Here is a 20,204-nt window from a genome sequence, read left to right on the forward strand (position 1 = left end):
AAATAGGACATTACTTTTTTCTTAGAGATAATTTTAATTTTAATTGCATTAACTTGGCAATGTAAAGCTCTAACTACTACATGGGAATTGTCTATAATTTGTATACCCTTACTCACAGTGATTATTACTTAGTACTGTAATTATTTAGATTATTTGTGGAATACAGTGCTACCCAAAAGGAATAAGACTGGCAGAAATTTTGTCTTGCCTGTACTGTCTTATAACCTGACTTTTACCAGGGCTAGAGCACAGGTCCTTATGATGTTTCTAACAAAATTTGATCCTGTCCACACAGACAGGGTCGAAACATGTTATAACGTTGTTGTCTCAGCTGTTTCTTAAAGCTTAAACATTGTATTGGGTCTCATTCTAGTCACAGATGTGCCTAGTAAAGTCAATACAGTCAGTGTAACTTTACACTAAAGTAACTAAGGGCTTGTCTGCATGGCACTTCACTCCAGGCTATAGGGGTGTGAACTGCGGAGTGTTCTAATGTTCTGCGCTCTAACTGCATTGTGTAGATCCTGCTGGCATGTACTAAAAGGTACCAAGTACAAGTTAATGGAGTCCTGTTTGAAATTCAAATTAGGTATCTTTTAATTCATGCCAGCAGGGTCTTCATGGGATAGTTAAACTGCAACACATTAGAACACTCTACAATTCACTCACCCCATTGTCCAGACTACATTGTCATATAGCCAAGCCCTAAAAGTAGAATTTTGCCATTAGGGCCAAATCCTGATACCACTAAAATCAATTGTAAAGTTTTCATTCATGTCAATGGAACAGGGATTTAGCCCTTAATGTGTTTCAGCACTCTACACCATTAAAAAAAATCATTATTTCTCCTTCTATTTTAATCTATTATGATTAGTTTAGCTAAGCTATCTCCTTCACTTGCCTCATTTATCTCACTGAGGTGCCAAATCCTGCAGCCAAATCTTTAACTCCCATTGATATCAGCAGAAATGTTACCTGAATAAAGACCGATGGATTTGACCTGAAGCCGTTATTCCCTCATGTTTAACATTTAGACAATACAAATGACCAAGAGCCTTTCCATCCCCCCAGTTTTCACTGTAGATAGGATGAAACAGGCAGAAAACTTCTCCTACTAAAATTCCATGGGATAGGATGGTGGCTGAGCCAGCCCAGAAATGTCCCCTTCTCCTAAAACTCACAAAGCTTCTTAGTGCAAACATCCTGCTTTAAAAGATCCATGATGTCAGAGGGAGGTAGGGAAAGAGTATATGGGAAGGGAAAAGAGTAGGAAAGAGTCATCTTTTGAATCAACATATCTCTTGATGCCTGTGGGGATTTCCCTCCCAGCTTCAAAGGTTTTCACTTGCTAGCAACAGATGTTTAACAACAATGAACAACATTGTGGGCTGGATCCCAAAAGGGACTTAGGCATTGTAATGCTCAGCATTGCATCACCTAACTTTAGGTACCTTGTCACTCAGTGGAATCCACAGGCCTGAGTTAGGCACTGGTCTCCTAATACAATGCTCAGTGAAGGTTAGGTGCCTAAGACTGGGATCCACAAAAACTAGAATGCTAAGGGAGGAGCTGCTTGAGCTAGCCAGTAGGAAATGCTGGGGAAATAAATGTGGCCTAAGCCCTGACTCTCAAAAAAGGTGAGGCACCTAAGTCTGGGCAAGAGGGAATTGCCTATCTCCACTCGGGGTTGACGGCCATGAATTCTCTCCTGGCGTTAGGTACCTAAGCCTTCTTTTTTTTTCAAGAAATGTTGAAAGAGGAAGAGATAATGCCCCCTTAATTACTCTAACCACTGGGCTAGATGTGATAAGGAGGCACCCCTACTTCCTCCTGTTTTGTGTCATTTAGGCACTCACTGAGAACACTTAATAGATCAGGCCCTGCAGGGGAGATGGGCCGGGGAACACTTACTTTGAGGATCCATTTTGGGTTTAGGTACCAGTGCCTTCACTTAGCTGGCTGTCCCTTTGCTCACTGGCAGAAACTTAGGTACCTTGGGGATTTTAATGATGGGAATTTAGGTGCTTAAGCACTTCATGCACCTACAGAATTAGGTAGCAACTGAACACTGGTTTTGAGGATCTCCTTGGTGCCTAAATGTTGGATTTAGGCACTAAAGTGGCAATTAAGTATATAAATCCTCTTATGGATCTAGCCCTGAGTTCCTTCATTAAGAAGTTTGGCCCAGGTCCTCAAAGGTATTTAGGCATCAAATAATCATTGAAATCAATGGGAGTTAGATACCTAAATACCTTTGAGGATCTGAGCCTTTGTCAGATGTTGGTGTATTGGTAAGAAAGTAAGTTAGTGTGTGTGTCTGTACTTATATATATGTATATATATTTGCTCAAAAATATATCTAAGCTTATCAAGTTTCATCCATCCACTCCTTCTTCAGCTTGCATCCATTTCCTTCTTTAGTCCCTCTCAGTAGGCTCCTCCTTCCCAACAGCTCTTTCAGTGCTTAATTTGTAATGAAATGAAAGAGGTGCTGGGACTCAAGCAATTTTTTTACATTCATAACTGAAGAAGCAAGCCCAGTGGTGCTGGGATTATGAACTGCCAAGCCTAAAGTTGCCGGGGCTCACCCCTGGCAAGTCCTAGTACAAATTAATCACTGAGCTCTTTGTGATCCTGATTATCCCATCCATGAGCCCAGTGGTAACTGGTGAACCTGGCAAAAATCAACCAAGAAGGTACAGTCTTCAGTACAATCATGAAATAAGAGAGAACCTGATCTATTTAAGTTGGTCACTTAAGGGTCTGACTACACAGCAACTGAGAGTGTGCTTGCCAGCACAGATAGACAAACATGCTCATTCTGCTCAAGGTAGTCTGGTAAAAATAGCAGTGTGGCTGTACCGCCATGGGCAGCAGTTTGGGCTAGCAACCTGAGCACAAGCACGCTCAACTCTGTTGGATATGTACTCAGATGGCTAGCCCATACTGTCACTGCTATTTTTAGCATGCTAACTTAAGCAGTGCTAGCACATCTGTCTAACCACACTGGGGAACATGCTCCCAGCTGCTGGATAGACATATCTAAATGAATATGGTGGGGATAAGGAAAGAAGGAGCTACAGATGTGTATCAAGTGACTGCTAGTAGAAACTATTGTAAAATGCAGAAATGGAGCAGTCAAAGTTCAAGTTCTTCCCTTGAATTTTAGAATTCCCTGAATCCTAAAATTATAACATCAGATTTGGTGTCCCTAACTTTCTGACATTACCCAACACCTTTGTGATTTTTGATAAGTACTAAGCAATTAGGTATGCATTGGGAGTCTATCATTTCCACTTATCTAGTTCTGTCCTCTCTAAGTCTCTAAGTATACTCAGTGATTTTCTGAAGAAGTTCTTTCCACTACAACCGTCCCCTTTAAATACTACACAAGCGGCAGCATAGTGCAGAGCTTGTGAGATGAAGAACGCAGAGAAAAAAAGAAACATTCAAAATTCCCTTTTCCCTTTCTTGTGCCGCCAGCACATGGATTTGGTCCCAATACATGTAAACAGTTTAACATTAAAAAGGAGATACAAGAATTAAAGCCTAAATTAAAACTTTAAAACTATCATTAAAAAATAATGGATTAAACCCTGTTCTGAGTTATTGTAGTGTAAATTTGGAGCCACTATATTGACTACATTAGAGTTACTCCAAATTTACAGAGATGTAAGCAAAATCAGAATACTATCCAATGAGTTTAAAAGTCTCATATTGTGACCAACATTGCAGTTCTTTTTTACGCAGTTCACCAGTTTGGCTGTTTAGAAAAAGAACTTGCAAAGTCTCCTTTGATGTAGACTACTTTGTGTTATGTGATATCACTAACTTTGTGATATGTAAGGAACAGCACACAATAAAATTTCAGATGTCCCTTAGGAAACATTTTCTGCTGGTATTACTTCTGCTAATAAGTAGCCTTTTATGATACCAAAGAAAAATGCTTAGAAACATGCAACACTCTGATTTACATAATTGATATAATACTAATGGAGAAATATTATATCTCTCTTTCAATGTGAACTTTAAATGCTTTATTTTGTGAGCCTCTACTGAATATTTTTACTTGTTTCCAAAACGTTCAAAAACCTTGCAATAAAAGACTTTAATTATCTTATCCTTTGTAAACCTTCCCAGGGAAGAACACAGTTAGGCTTCAATAGTAAGTTTCTTTATAGTATTTTCTGAGCTAGCAAATAGTCTCTTGATGGTATCTTTAAATAGCTACATCTTGGTATGTGGGTCAAACCATTTGACCAGCAAAGCCACCAGCTGTTTACAAGTCATTTTCCCTCGATAAATCACTGGAAAGTTGCTGAGTTGTCAGCTTTCAATGTACCTAAATTGAGAAATCACTTTTATTTGTCAAAATATCTCAAATACAAAGGGAAGCTAGAAGTGTGTTTTATTCTGTATTTTGTAAAGTAACTCTTTTGATAAGACTGTATGAATTCAGTTACACCGCACCTCAGCAGTAGAGATGGAGAAGATTTATTAGATCACCCAGTCCATCTCTCTGCCAATGAAGTATTTTTCCCTATGGTAATTTTCAGTGCAATCTAGTTTTAAAGAAATAGCATTTTACCACCAGTGAATGTAGCTCACTATCGGGAAGCTTTCTTCAGTTTACAGTCTACATATTCACAGTTCATGTATAACCCATGCATCACACTGAACAATTCCTCTTCCTCTTTGCTGTTCAAACCCCACAAACATAGACCATCTCATGTTCTACCTTCACAGTCACTTAATTGCTTTTAATCTTTCCTCCTAAATCCATCCCTCCAGCCACTTAATCACTTTTGTTGCTTTTCTCTGAATTCCCTCCAGTATTTCAATACCTTTCAGGCAATGAAATAGCCAGAACTGAGTGCAATAAGAGCCAAATGAAGATGAAATACTGCTTCCCAGCTTAGTTCCCTGATGTTATTGTTTTGGCACCTCCCCTTCCCCCCTACACTTCACTAATACAAGCTACTTCTTCTCCTTCTTTATATCATAATGCTGGTGGTGATGGCATTCCCCATGAGTGGAAAAGGAGATAGATCTCTGTATGATCTACGGCATACAACTCTGAACTGAGATGGGCAGGAAAAGCAGGTTGAGTCAGCAGAGGGAGACCCAGTCCTGTGTGGTGTTGAGGATGGTCAGCATTCTCAACTCTCACTGACTCTGAGAGAAGCTAGGGCCCAGATCCATAAAGGGACTTAGGTATCTACAGGCAGCAGCTGAGTGCAGGATTTGTGAATTGGAGAGGAGCCTAAAACTGGGACTTAGGTGCCTAAGTTTCTGCATCTGGGCATGTGCACGGCTGTCTCATTCTAGGCATTCAAATGCCTATATCCTACCTTAACCATAGAGCAATCCATGAACTGGGGGAAGATAAGCATTCATCTACCTAACTCACCTGTGGGGCCTGATCCAATAGGCATGCTCAGAACACATACCTAGTTAGAATCCACAGTCTCCCACCTCCCAGATGGGTGCTGTAAGCACAAGCTACAGAGTTGTTCCTTTTCTCTCTCTTGCTAGCCCAAAGAAGATTTAAGTATTTATACAAAATGGATCCTAACTTTTACAATTCTCTATGTGTCTGCTTTTCAGTAGCTGTATGTGATCTGCTCATGTTATTAGAGACAAAGATGATTAGAAGTAAACCAAGACAATGCATGACTGACACAATTCCCAATTTTTAAATGAGAACATCTTTTCAGTGTATGAGATTGGACTGTGAGGTGCACGCTCATACAGCTACAATCGAACTCAAACAGGAATCAGGAAACAGTGACATCCCTGCCAAACATTTAACCTTTTCTGAACTCTTCAGGCAGTTTACAATCTTACCTCCTGCATGGGGTAGTTTAGCAGTGTCTATTTTGGTTCAAATTCAATTTGTAATAATTGATTTTGATGAATTATATAATTTGAGTTAAATGTTTCATCAGCTATCACGCCCCAGGTGATTATCTCCAGTGGTAGCACAGGCTACAGCTAAAGTGCCAATTCCTCTGAGGGTGTTGGAGATAAACAAATCTTTGTTTATCTTACATTTATATCACATATATGTACAGTATTGTGTTCTGTTGTCCACAGAGCCTCCCACACATAATAAGCAGCAAAATCAAATCAGGCTAGACTCTGGTCCTCCCACTCATTTGAGTTCCAACCCAGGACCCTGGGAGACTGATTTGGCTTGGTCCGTGGTTGAAATATAAATGTCGGCCCCCAATGTATCGAGCAGCTTATCGACTCAGGGCATCCTGCGGCATCGAATTTGGAAATAGTGTTTACCTTCCAAAGTTCAATACAAAAATGGTTGATACATCACCTTTCATCACCAATATGATGGGACTCCATCATTCACTCCAGGTCTCTTTGATTACCCTAAACTCCAGCATCTTCTGTAGCTACTGCTGGACTTTCTCCTGAATCTTTCATGGCAGAAGTCGGAGGTTCTTGCAAACCATCTTCCCTGGTTCAGGGTCTATATAGTACTATGCTAGATGGGTATACCCCAGTCACACCAATAGGACCACACAGAGGGATTCTATCAGCTGTTGTAGCTGGCATTCTTGCTCTGGGAGGAGTTCTCTGCTTAGCATACAGGTACAGGGTTGGGCTCAGAAGTACTCTGGGGACCCAGATCCAGTTCTGGTAGGTCTGGTGCAATTAAAAGGCCCTCTTTTTCCCACCAGGCTTTGAGCATGTTGATGTGATATGGGTGGCATATCTTGTAATTAACAGTCCCTACCTTCCTCACCACTTCAAATGGGCCTTGCCAAAATGCCATCAACTTTCACTCCAACATCAGGAGTAGTGGGACCCTATATCTGGGCACAAACTCTCTTATCCAGGCCCCTTTGTTGCTGGTGTGTTCTTGTTCCTACTGGGTTTTCAGCAGGTTCTCCCAGCAAATGTCCCTATCTTCTCCAAGTCTTCCCACAGGTGAATCATGTATTGGACTACACTAGATTTCAGCTGTGGTTGCTTCTCACAGGTTTCTCAGAGGAGATCCAGTATTCCCTGGGTTTGATGTCTGTACAGGAGTTCAGATAGGAAAACTTCATTTAGGCTTGCAGTACCTCCTGGATGGTGAATAGAAGGTGCTGGAGCAACTGGTCCCAATGTCATGGGCCCTTGACTATGAATTTCCACAGCATCTCCTTCAGGGTTTTGTTGAAGCACTCCAGTCTGTCTGTTTGAGGGTGGTAGACAGATGTCTTCAAAGCTTTTATTTTTAAAAGAGCACACAGTTCTTTCATTATCTGGGACATTATATTAGTCCCCTGGTCTGTTTGAATTTCCTTTTGGATTTCTTTACCTGTGCATACACCTTCAACAGTGCAGGCGCAATATGGGCAGCTGGGGTTGATCAATTGGGTATGGCTACAGGATACTTAGTGGCATAATCCTCTATTACCTGGATGCAGTGGTAGCTGGTTGTTGTCTTCTCCAGGGGTCCCACTAGATCCATCCTAATTATCTCCAAAGGGGTCTCGACCAACAGTAAGGAGAAAAGCTGAGAATTTGGAGGTTTCTGGGTCATGCTCAGTTGTTACTCAGGGCAGGAGATGCAATAGTCTTTGACCATGACATGCATCCCCAGGCAGTAAAACCTGAGGGTCGCCCAATCTAGAGTCTTCTCACATCTTAGATATTCCACATGGGGTATTGCATGGGTTAGCTGTAATACTTGCTACTGGAACTGCTTGGGGAGAAGGAGCTGGGCACAGGTCTTGACTATCTGAGTTAGCCAATATTACCTCTTCTCCCTTAGCTTGAAATGGAGCCATACTTTCCCCAAGAGAGAGTTAATGACTTCCCCATTTGCATTGACAAAGTTTTCATAGGCCCAGTTCAGCATTGGGACTTCCTTTTGGGTACAGATGAAGTCCACATCTGATGTCAGTGCATCCCACTCTCAGAGATTAGAGGTCCTCTGTTCCCCCACTAGTGGCTCCTCTAAGGAAGAGGCCCTCTCTGGAGTCCTTGTTGTCCTTATTTGAAACAGGTTCCCCATCTCCAAGGCCTTTGGTTCCTCCCTTGGGGATCTCCTTCTTCCCTGAAGAGGAGAGTCATCCTAGGTTTTTAAGACTTCCTTGACGGACTCCAATTTGCACCCTAGAATCACTGAGTACATTAGTGTAGGGGAGACTTCAACCCATACTAACCTACTGTGCCCTCTTACTTCAAGTTGTACTTCACTCATGGGATACGGCCACACATCTCTGTGGACACCATCACAGCCATTCCATCAATTCTCACCAGGACTGTTAGTTTGGCAGCCCTTTTCTTCTTGGCCTGAGTGTGCACTGTACAGGTGTGCCCACAAGAACACTAGCAGTCTCACTAGAAATGGCTAGGCTGACTGCATGACATTCCCTCTTTCTCTTCCCAGCAGCAACCCTTCCCAGGGGATATCCTCCTTCAGGCTGGACAAGGCTTTGGAGCCCCAAAATCTGAGGTCATTCTCATGCCATTGCTGGGTCAAAGGTTGGCGTTAAAGACCGAGGTTCCCAGGGAATGTTGTTCTTGGTAGCATTGAAGTCCTCAGACCTAGCATCTATGGCCCTAGGCACTGCAGAATAGGTGACCACTCTCATGACACCTTCCATGGCCAGGAAATTTTCGGCCATGCTGATCACCTTAGCCAATGTCCTGGGCTAGTGTTGTAGCACCCATTCTCAACAAACTTCCAGGAGAATCTAGATGACCTGCTCCAAAGTTACCTGCTTGGCCACTTGTTCCCCTGTCTGTTCTACAAGGCACTGGGCAACTGCCGATGTTCAGCACGCCATGGAAACCTTTCTTGGCAAAAGTGTTGACGGAGGGTCTCAAGGGTGATGTTGAAGGTGTCTAGAGTGGCTGCTTTAACTTTAGTGTAGTCCTGTGTCTCCACTGTGTGAAGGCCTCAATAGATGGCCTGGGCCTAGCCCTGTGAGGTAAAGGATTAGTAGGCTAGCTCAATGCTCTAGGGGCCAACATGCCACTGCCACAACTTTCTGAAAGATGATGAGGAATGCCACTGGGTAATCTCTGGGGTCCACCATTGTGAGATTCATTGAGGAGGGTGTTACATATAACCTCAGGATTTGGAGCCTATTCCCCAGAGCTGGCACTGGACCCCTGCAGTTGGTAGAGGGTCACTACTTGTTGAATCAGGTATTTTTGCTGTGCTTGTTGCTGGGAAGCCAACTCTCAGATAAGCTGTTGCTGCTGCTGTTGTGTGGCCTGCTGTTGCTGATGGGCGGCCATCTGCTGAAACAACTGTAACTGCTGCTATGCCACCTGTTGTTGCTTGATGTCAGCCAGCCACTCTAACAGCTTTTCCATCTCCATAGCACTCCTTCCTTTGGTGCCTTCTTCTCTCTCTTTTCTTTTGTATGCTCTCTGTGAGGCTGGGCTGGGTTTGTCCCACTGATGCCCTGACGAAGTGTGAACTGCCTCTCTGTTCTTGGAAAGTTTTTGCGTGGGCTTGCTTTAAGCCATGAGGATACATTTTCATCCACACAACTATATACATGAAATTATAACCTATAACCATACTATAACATTACTGTAACAGTGACTATAACATCACTATAACAACCATGCTCAGTGTTATGAGCCTTCTGAAGACACTCAACATGACAAACTTTGCATTGGATACCACACAATCATTTTATAAAGATGAACATGGGGGTGTAGGGTGTTCCCTCAAGGTACAGAGCATCACAGTGTGTTACTGAAACACCTTGTGAGGTTGAAAACATCCACAAGCATGTTTCAGGTCTAACATTAAAAAGGCCAAACAATGCTAATGGCTTATTGAGGAAATGCACACAAGCACAAGGATTACCGCAGTAACTGTGTACAATAGAAACCTCTCAGAGATAGCACTACACAATGGGAACTGTTTGACCCAGGTCACAGCAGAAGAGCTTTCCAGCAAGTGGGAAGAAGATATAAAAGGGGGAAATGACGTCATGATGATACTGTGCTCTCCCTACAACAACAGACCAGGAAACACCTGAGGAACAAAGACTGAACTGAGGAAAGTGATGGTCCCAGGCTAAAGAGATTTCTAGCCTGTGTATGAAAACCTGGGAAACCCAAGCTGCAAAGAAAAGACAGGTCTTGCCTTAAGAATCTGCCAGCCTTTTTATCACTTAGAGTGAGAATGTACTAATTCATATGCTACTTATCTAGCATGTTATGGTCAGTTTGCATTTTTGTTTTATTTACTAGTTAATCTGCCTTTATCTGCTTGCTATCACTTGCAATCACTTAAAATCTATCCTTTCGTAGTTAATAAACTTATTTTATGTTTTAATCCAAACCAGTGTGCATTTGACTAAGATGCCTGAGGAAAATCTCAGCTTGGTCGCCACAAGGGTGCATGGTCCTCTTCACATTGAGAGAGAGGCAGACTGGGTATGAAACCCATATACTGGCCAGATTTGACCAGGGCAGGACAGTACTGCTCCGGGGTCCTAGGCTGGTGGTTAGAAAGCCTGCATGTAGCTGCAGTTGGCGGTGCTACCTTTGTGAATGCTGGTGAAAATACAAGCTTGGAGGGCTTTTCAGCTTGTCACAACAGCACAGTGGGAGAGGGAGCCCTGGCTGGTAGGTCAGAGGGCTCAGTGGTACCCCAGTTCCAAGTGGCACCCCAGGGGGAACCTGTCACAAGTGCCACATACAGTTTTGGGTGAAAAAATCATCTAACTAGGATTATGTATAGATTATGTGTTTGGATTCATACATAATTATAGAGCATATTTATACCACAGTGTTGAATGGAGTATAACTATCTGGGTACATGAGTAGATACACTATGGTCATGAAGTTAAAATAGAGGGGGAAATAAATGTTTGTTCATGGGCTGGGGAAGGGGTTCTAAGGTTTTCTTTCTCTTCTTTATTTCTCTTGCTAGCTCTCAAGTCCCATAAAGCTTACTGTTTCATGCTCTCAGATAAACAAAATAGCTGCATGCCCTACATCACATGTGTGTGAAGGTGATTGTTTTTCCAGGCAGTGGAAATAATTCACAAGGTATATCTCTTTTCAGACATATTTTTTTTCTTGACAGTTCGGATTACACTGGTCTACAATTTTTGAGAAGTCATCTGCTTCAGAGATAAAATGTGATATTTATTATGTATTTTGATGTGCTGAATTCAAATATGACAAATAAAACAACTGATTGGCTACTGTTTCTAAGATATTTAAGTTTTTACATTTTATGTCTATGTATATTGTATAGATAGTCGAGTTTTAATCATAAATTGTAAACCTAGGTCTTTTCATGTGTTTATGGTTGCTTTACATGGTAATATTTCACCTGTCCTGTTTATGTAACACTTTAAAAATCAGCAAAAGGGTTATATAAATAAAATTTATTATGAAACAAAAGGCAAAAAACTATTATGTACATAGTTTAGTCCTATTCAGTGTCTACTCGGCGCTTCTTGGCTTGTCTCTTGTATTCGTTAAATGGAGCATCTCTTGTCACTGTCCAGCAATAGTTTGCAAGCATTGATGGGCTCCATTTGCTCTGATAGTGTTTCTCCATTGTTGCAACGTCCTGGTGAAATCGCTCGCCGTGCTCGTCGCTCACTGCTCCGCAGTTCGGTGGAAAAAAATCTAGATGAGAGTGCAAAAAATGTATCTTTAGTGACATGTTGCAACCAAGGCTTTGGTATACCTTGAGAAAGGTTTTCCACCAACAACCTGTAGGTGTCTGCCTTGTTGTTTCTGAGAAAATTTATTGCCACTAACTGGTAGGCTTTCCATGCCGTCTTTTCCTTGCCACACAGTGCATGGTCAAATGCATCATCTCGAAGAAGTTCACGAATCTGAGGACCAACAAAGACACCTTCCTTTATCTTAGCTTCACTTAACCTTGGAAATTTTCCACAGAGGTACTCGAAAGGTGCTTGTGTTTTGTCAATGGCCTTGACAAAGTTCTTCATCAGACCCAGCTTGATGTGTAAAGGTGGTAACAAAATCTTCCTTGATTCAACAAGTGGTGGATGCTGAACACTTTTCCTCCCAGGCTCCAATGACTATCGGAGTGGCCAATTTTTCTTGATGTAGTGGGAATCTCTTGCACGACTATCCCATTCGCAGAGAAAACAGCAGTACTTTGTGTATCCAGTCTGCAGACCAAGCAAGAGAGCAACAACCTTCAAATCGCCACAAAGCTGCCACTGATGTTGGTCATAGTTTATGCACCTCAAAAGTTGTTTCATGTTGTCATAGGTTTCCTTCATATGGACTGCATGACCAACTGGAATTGATGGCAAAATATTGCCATTATGCAGCAAAACAGCTTTAAGACTCGTCTTCGATGAATCAATGATCAGTCTCCACTCATCTGGATCATGAACGATGTTGAGGGCTGCCATCATACCATCGATGTTGTTGCAGGCTACAAGATCACCTTCCATGAAGAAGAATGGGACAAGATCCTTTTGACGGTCACAGAACATGGAAACCCTAACATCACCTGCCAGGAGATTCCACTGCTGTAGTCTGGAGCCCAACAGCTCTGCCTTACTCATGGGTAGTTCCAAATCCCTTACAAGGTTATTCAGTTCACCTTGTGTTATGAGGTGTGGTTCAGAGGAGGAGAATGGGAGAAAATGTGGGTCCTGTGACATTGATGGTTCAGGACCAGAAGTTTCATCCTTTTCCTCTTTCTCGTCTGACTCAAGTGAGAGTGATTCTGGGTGGAGTGCAGTAATTCTGTTTTGTGAAGAAGTTTGAAATTTTGTTTCAAATTGGAATGAAACAAAAATTCTAAGACTCAAAAGCCTTCATGAAATGGGTTTACTGTTCTATTAGCTTTTGTTACTATGGTAAGACTCACTATGGGTGTCTGCTGGGGGTATCGTTTCTGGATCGTTATTGTAGTATATGGAGACAAAAAATACCCCCATGGAAAGGACATATTCTATTCTGGTACAGGTTCACATAGCCAACTAATCAGCCTCCATCTTGTAAACTTTCACAGACACACAAACACAGACACATACGCTCCTACCCAGCCCTTGCTGGAGCATGCTCAGTACAACATGCTTAGGACAGCTAACAGTTAACTATGCTCACATGGGCCACCAGGTGGTAATAAGCATAACAAAAATACCTACAACATTATAGTCTTCCCTCTTTAAAGTATCAGTAAGAGTAAATTTAAAACATTAACATTATGACAACAAAACAAAAGATCCTAACGAAGAGGTTGGGGTGGATTGCTCTAATCATCAAACAATTACAGGGGATTATTCTTCCCTCTCTAGCATAGTTGCCTTACTACAAGTTGAGTTTGTCTCTAGATTTGGGAGATTCTGCATACAACTGTCTCTGTAATCTTACCTTCCAAGTCTGCTGTAGTGGTTGGTACCACTACAATCACACTATTTCTGGATGTAGCAATGGAGTAGTCCAATGGCTCAATAACATCTGGTACCTCATCGTCTGAATGAAAACTCTCTACAGGAAGTGAAGATGAACCTGATTATGATGTCTGCAAACATGCATGCCATCTGATAACTCCATGACCCAAGAATATGTTCCCACCCACAGCTACAATGCTGATAACCAGCAAGAGTCATTGCAAAATTTAAGAGCATATACTGCACTACCTACACTTTACATTCTTGGTTATCCTCATATATCATAGTATAAGTTTGTTGCTCTCTGATTTTTTTTCTCACCTTTGCGGCTTCATCAAGTTGTAGAGAGTCCAGCTGAGTTCTTAGTTTCCTTACCATTAATAGTTCTGCAGGTGACTTTCCTGTTATTGCTTGTGGTGTCACACGAGACTGGAAAAGAAGACTGGCCAACTTGGCTTCTATGCTCCCATATGCCATCTACTTCATTCCCTCTTTTATAATTTGACCAACCCATTCTACTAGGCAATCTGGCCAGCCTGGCACTTATGCCACCTTCTTCTTTCCCTCTTTCATGGTTTGCACAGCCACTAGACCATTTGGAGAAAAGTGGCATGGCACAGTTATAATGCGTTTGATGGTGGGTTTTTCTACATAAATTCCTGAACTACAGCACCACTGTACTGCTTACCATTGTCACTCACTGCTGTCTGAGGCAATCCAAAAATGGAAAATGTAAGTCATAGTGTATCAAGTGTAGATCTGAGTGTAAAAGAGGACCCTATGTGTGCGTCAATCCCTTTTGAATGAGCATCAAATATTATTAAAAGACTTTCCCCATAAATGGACCAGAATAATCTACATGAAACCTCACCCAGGGTTGCCAAGGCCACACCCATTGGTATAAAGGAACTTTCAGTGGAGTATGAGGGCTGGATTGGGAAACCGCACACTGTTGTACAAAAGTCTCAATCTTCTTCTCCATTCCTGTCCACACAGAGCTGTGTGAGAGCCTTTTCATGAGTATAATGCAAGGATGTACTTCATATAACAAGTTTAGCATCACCAGTCTACTTACTGGTGGTATGATCACTCAGGACCCTAATAATAAGCAGCCATCCTAGACATTTAAATATGCCTTTTGTATCCATTCTCTGCATTCAAGACAATAATGGGTCTCTTTCTCTTTTAGTTGCGTGGGCTCAATTAGCAAAGTGGACAGTATGGATGCTGTACGCTGAAGGTAACTTGCCAAAAGTTACCCTATAAAGGAAGTCTACTCAGAGTATTTACTTTACCCAAAGCTTTTCCAGGATTATAATTAAATTTATAGTCATACTGTAATATGGTGAGCACTCATCTCTGAAATCTGGCTGATGCCATAGGAGGGTACAAGTTTGTGCTCACCAAAAAGCCTTTTCAGAGTGCATGTATGTGAATATATAACAACATACTTTATAGCTAAGAGTGGACCTTCTTTACCCCAAAAACTACTGTTGGCCCTTCTCATTCTAGCTGGGATTTTTTTTTTCCTGCTGGAGCTAATAACTTTGATGCATAACTGATGGGAAGCTCAAATTCAGTGGGCTACTATCACTCCCACCCCTTGTAATGAGGTCTAACAAGCCAGTATTAAGTCTTTCTGGCTATTATAATGAACTAAAAGATTTGATGACATCAACAATTTCTTAGGTTCTGCAAAAGCTTTTTTTACTCCACTGGCATTTTACCCCTTACTGTAACAGTTTGTGTAATGGAGTCAATATGGACACCAAGATGGGTAAATTTCACCACAATAATTTAGCAGACCTAGGAAGGATTTCATTTCAGACGTTGACTTTAGTGATGGTGCTTCAGTAGTGGCCTGTAACTTCTTCTTTATTAGATATAAGCTGGTTGCAACAATTTTTGTGCCCCAGGTAAGTGACTTCAGCAGCATGAAAAATATACTGCTGCCTCATTAGATGCACACTTGCATCAGCTAAATTTTGAAGTACCTGATCCAAGTATTGTAAATGTTCTGACGCGGATCCCCCTGTAATCAGGATATCAGCAAGGTATACACAGATATGTGGCATGCCTTTGAATAAATTGTCTATTGCCCTTTGAAAAATATCAGTAGCTGCTGATACTACAAATGGGAGGTGGTAGTAACAAATCAACCCTTTGGGATTGTTGATCATTAAATAGGGTTTAGAGCTATTATCCAGAGGGATATGGTGGTTGGCATTAAGTTAATGATTTTTAAATTGATTTTTCTGACAGTTTCCCCCCTAGATAATATACTGTACAGGTCTTCAATCCTGGGACACAGCTATGTCTCTAACTTGACCACAAGGTTGCCTATGAACCTGGTAGTCCCTGCATAGCCTCACTCTACCCTCTGATTTGAACTGTGGAAGAAAAGGAGCAGTGCAGTCAGAGGGCTCGATAGGCTCAGTAATACCATCTGCCTGTAATCATCCTGGTTCTTGGTCAACCTTATGGTGTATGGTATTTGTCTTGGCTTAAAGAAACATGATTTAGCATCTGGATCCATGTAATTTCTACCAGTGATGTCTATCGACGTACTGAGACCCTCCCTGAACCGCTCTGAATGTTTTTCAAGAAATGCTTCTACTCCTAGTGTATAGACACAGTCAATGTCTGCTGTAGCCTGCAGAGATGATGTTTGCTGATGTCGATATAGAAATGTGCTGAAATGTAAGTAGGATAAGAAATGTATTTCTTAAAAATAGGCTTGACAATAGTCAAGTGAGACCTGGTAAAATATGAGTGAATTGAAACAATTCAGAGGCAAATTGGAGATAAGTTAGGGCATAATTCTAGATCATATCATAAATATGTTTTGATCTGAACTGGTTTTTATGAGTGCTGTAAGACAGTTGTGGTTCTCTCCCCATCCATCAGGGAGGGAGACCATGCTTTCTCATTGCAATGCTCCATTCTGGGAATATTAGCCAACAGTTAATAAGCCCAAGCCTGTAGTCCAGGCCAGGCAGCAGTAAGTCTATAGGCGCCCTCAATCAGGGTGGTACCGTAATCAGTACATGGCTCTGGCTTGTGGTCAGGCAGAGCAGTAATGAGTCTGTTTGCTTAGGGCCCTCACTCAGAGCAGGGCAGCAATCAGCTAAGGGCTCTGGCCTGCAGTCAGGCAGAACAGTAGTGACTCTATCTGCCTGGGATCCTCACTCAGGATGGGCCAGAAATCAGGTACTGGCTCTGGCCTTCAGTCAGGTAGAGCAATACACCAGTCTAGAGGGGGTTAGCGCGCTGGCAAGAGACCCAGTCAAACCATCTGGGGTCCTAGCTTGGGCAAGCGCCAGACCAATGCAGGCCTCCTGGCCAAAAGGCAAGGAGTCTGCCACCCCTTACAGTGGGGTGGCAGAGGGTAGGGGGACACAGGCCCACCCACTCCACTGCATCCCAGCCCAGAGCCCTAACAATGGCAGAGTGGTCTACCACTGGGGTCAGTAGGGAAATCTGGCTGCAACATGCTGGCTGGGTTGCAGTTAGTAACACAGCCAAACCCTATGTGGCTTCCCTAGGATCCTTCCTACACACCCAGTCAAGGGGTACCTGGATTATTGTTTGCCTCACTGGGGTAAACGGCGAGCGGCAGCCCCAATAACTCTTTGGTCGTCTGGCAGCTCTGGCAGTCCCTCTAGGTCTCTGGCACTGTAGTGGCATCTGTCAGGTTCTGGGCTTTCGCAGTAGGGGTGGAGGAGACATCCTACTCCTCTGGCAGCTCTCTCCCAACTGAGCTGGAAGGCCGGCCTTTTATATTTCCAATTCCTGTCTCACCCCTCTGCTTCTGGTGAGGTGGCTGCGGGTGTCTCAGTTCTGCTCACCAGAAGGGTGGCTGCGGTTCTCTCTCTGTTCATCAAGGAGGGAGACCACACCCCCAGATACACTGCTTTATATAAAATATTAATGCTTTGAAAAATGCTATCTATATTGATAGGGCATTGATGCAGATGTTAATTAAGATGAGGCTTAATATTAAACGATCAATGAGAAGGTAGAAAATATTTAATTATGATAAAAAGGTGAATTTAAAGCTAATGAATTAAGAGTAGTTATTATAACTGATTATAAAACGGTAGTAGACTGGCTTTCTATAGGCACTCCCATCCATCATCAAGGTATCATTGGAGAAGGTATTATACTCATCCTTGTCATTTAGGGACTGATCACTCAGGGGAGCTTTTAATTGAATCATAGAATCATAGGATTGGACGGGACCTTGAGAAGTCTTCTACTCCAGTCCCCTGCATAGGGGCCATGGGCAAGAGGCAAGGAGCAGAGCAGGACTGGGGTGCAAAGCCGTGGAAGGGAGCTTGGTGGAAGGGAGCTTGGGGCAAGAGGGGAAGTAGCAGGGCTCTGTGGACAATGAGGGGAGGGCAGGGGAGGCAGCAGAGGCCAGGGGACATGGGTGGGGAGCTTGGGGAGGCAGCAGGGGTCAGGGGCAATGGGACAATGGTGTGACAGTGGGGACCAAGGGCACCAAAATACAAGTTCTCACAGAGCATCATTTTCCCTGAGGCCAGCTTGACCAAGCAGCTGGGACCAGTGCAGAGAACTGAGCCCCATGTTCCTGGATATGTTTGTTGGCTTCGATATATTTTGCAGAGAGATGTTGTGTGATTTGTATTGAGGCTTGGCAGAATTCGATTTTTATTCTTTGATAATTTTTTGGATAATAGAATGGTTTATTTTTAAGCTTTTTTAAAAAATATTTGTCAGTTTAAATGTTCACAGTAGTGCAAAATTATGGGTGTTAAGCATTTTTTTATATTGATATAAATTTGCACAGATGAGAAATTGTGGAAGTCAGACAATAATTATTTAATGACAGTAAATGTTGAGGTACAAAAACTCAGAGTTTAAAGGATGTTTATTTTGGTGTGTTGAAATGTTGTGCTTTAAGTTCTCAAGTAGCACTTTTCTTACTTTGCCTCGCTACACATTTTGAATATTATAGGGGCATGTGTGTGCACAGTGAAAGGGACATTTGCCTACTGTTACCGATATAAATCTAATCTTTCCAAACCTATTTATTCTCAATTAGTTTTTCAGTTGTCTTAAACTACCACTGAAGAGGCTGCCAGAAACTGGTTGCTTAACAGAGATTGTTTTGTCAAAGGTGAAGCAAAATTGTATCCAACAGATTTGGGGATACTTGGCGTAGTCTTTTAAGTCATGAAGCAGGTGAATAAGAGAGTTCTTGGGTATAGGTTTCACTGTACTGTATTTTTACTTACCCTATGCACCTTTAATCAATATTTGATAGCATCTCTCTCTCTTGCAATATATATTATTCCTCTGGGTCTTGCCTTTGCCCCTTCAGTTCACCAGGATTGTAAAATTCCTTTGTGTACATCCCAAAAGTATTGGGCTATACCAAGGCTTCAGTTTTTACCATTTGTGAATCCCAGCACAAAGAGGTTAAAGTATTAATAACATTTTTCATATATTCTGGAGAAATGTTATGACTATATTTTCTAATTCTGCTTAACGAGTTTTGGGTGCCATTTAGAAATTATGACCTTTACAATCCATATATCTGAAGCCTGATTTATTCTTCCCTGTGTAATAAAAACACACTTTTATGGACAACTCTCTCTCATCTCTGTGAATATAACAACACTTAAAATTCATCCTTCATCTTTATAATCTTTTAACACTGAGCGTTCTTACACATTGTAGATACCGTCATTATCAAAAACATTTACACTTTGCAGTTCTGCAAAAGGTCTTGCTGCAATTATGGATCAATGTCTGGTAACTGCTCTGCAATTTGAAATAATACATGTAGTACTAAGGGCCCATTTCTTGAAGAAATGACTTAACCGCTTTCCAAAGGATTTTTTTTTATCCAAGCCAATAGCTGTGAAATTTACTCCTGATTGTCTTTAAATAAACAAAAAAACCATATAACCTGGAACTGACATGAAAATATTCTCACATGCATCAGGGAAAGGCTCAAAAACTATTGCAATAACAATAAGTCTGGTGACATAACAGTCTCTTTACGCAAAAGAAACAGACAGTGCAGAGGATCATAGAGCAACTGTGCCTAGCAGCTGAGACTGGAAAAATTGGAAAGATGTTTTATGTAAATCAAGGGATAATCAAAACAAAATGGTATTCAATGTGCAAAACCAGTTTGCCATTGAGGCTGATCTGAGCCGAGACCCACAGGCAATTTTACATCTGCTACAGCAGCTAAAAGAGATGTGGCCTTGGAAGAGTGGGTCAGGAAAGGGCATACTGTGAATGGGAAAAAAATCCATTCAGGTCATCCTGTTGAGCGGTTGGTAGGACATGGCTTTGGACCAGCTAGCCATCATGCTCACGAGAAGCCTCGGAGGTTCAGTGACTCCTTATCTCCTCCTTTGTCTTTCTTTCTTTCTTTCATTTTATCCTCCTACTGGGAACCTCTATCCCTCATTCTCAGTTTCACTGGATTCCTCAATCTCTCTTTGCCTCTCCCTCCATCTGTCATTGCAGCAGGTGTTCCCTTAGTGAATACACATTGCTTGTCCCTGGGATTTCTCCCTCCAGTGTTCCTCCCTCCATCTCTTTTCTTCTTCTACCATCACACTTTCCTTCTTCTGGTCCTTCTAGCTTTTTGGCAGTGAGGAGGGTCTTCTGGGACCCTTTACTCAGCCTCACACATCCTGAGATTGGGCTGCATCAAATCGCATGCACTGATAATAGTCAGGAGGCTCTGAGCAGTTGGTCAATTCTACAGGCCAGCTCCCTCACAATTTACATCACTCACCACTGCCTAATCCCTTACAATTCCAATTTTTTCCTGCCATA

This window comes from Gopherus evgoodei, chromosome 2 (genome assembly GCF_007399415.2).
Source record: "Gopherus evgoodei ecotype Sinaloan lineage chromosome 2, rGopEvg1_v1.p, whole genome shotgun sequence".
Classification (NCBI taxonomy): Eukaryota; Metazoa; Chordata; order Testudines; family Testudinidae; genus Gopherus; species Gopherus evgoodei.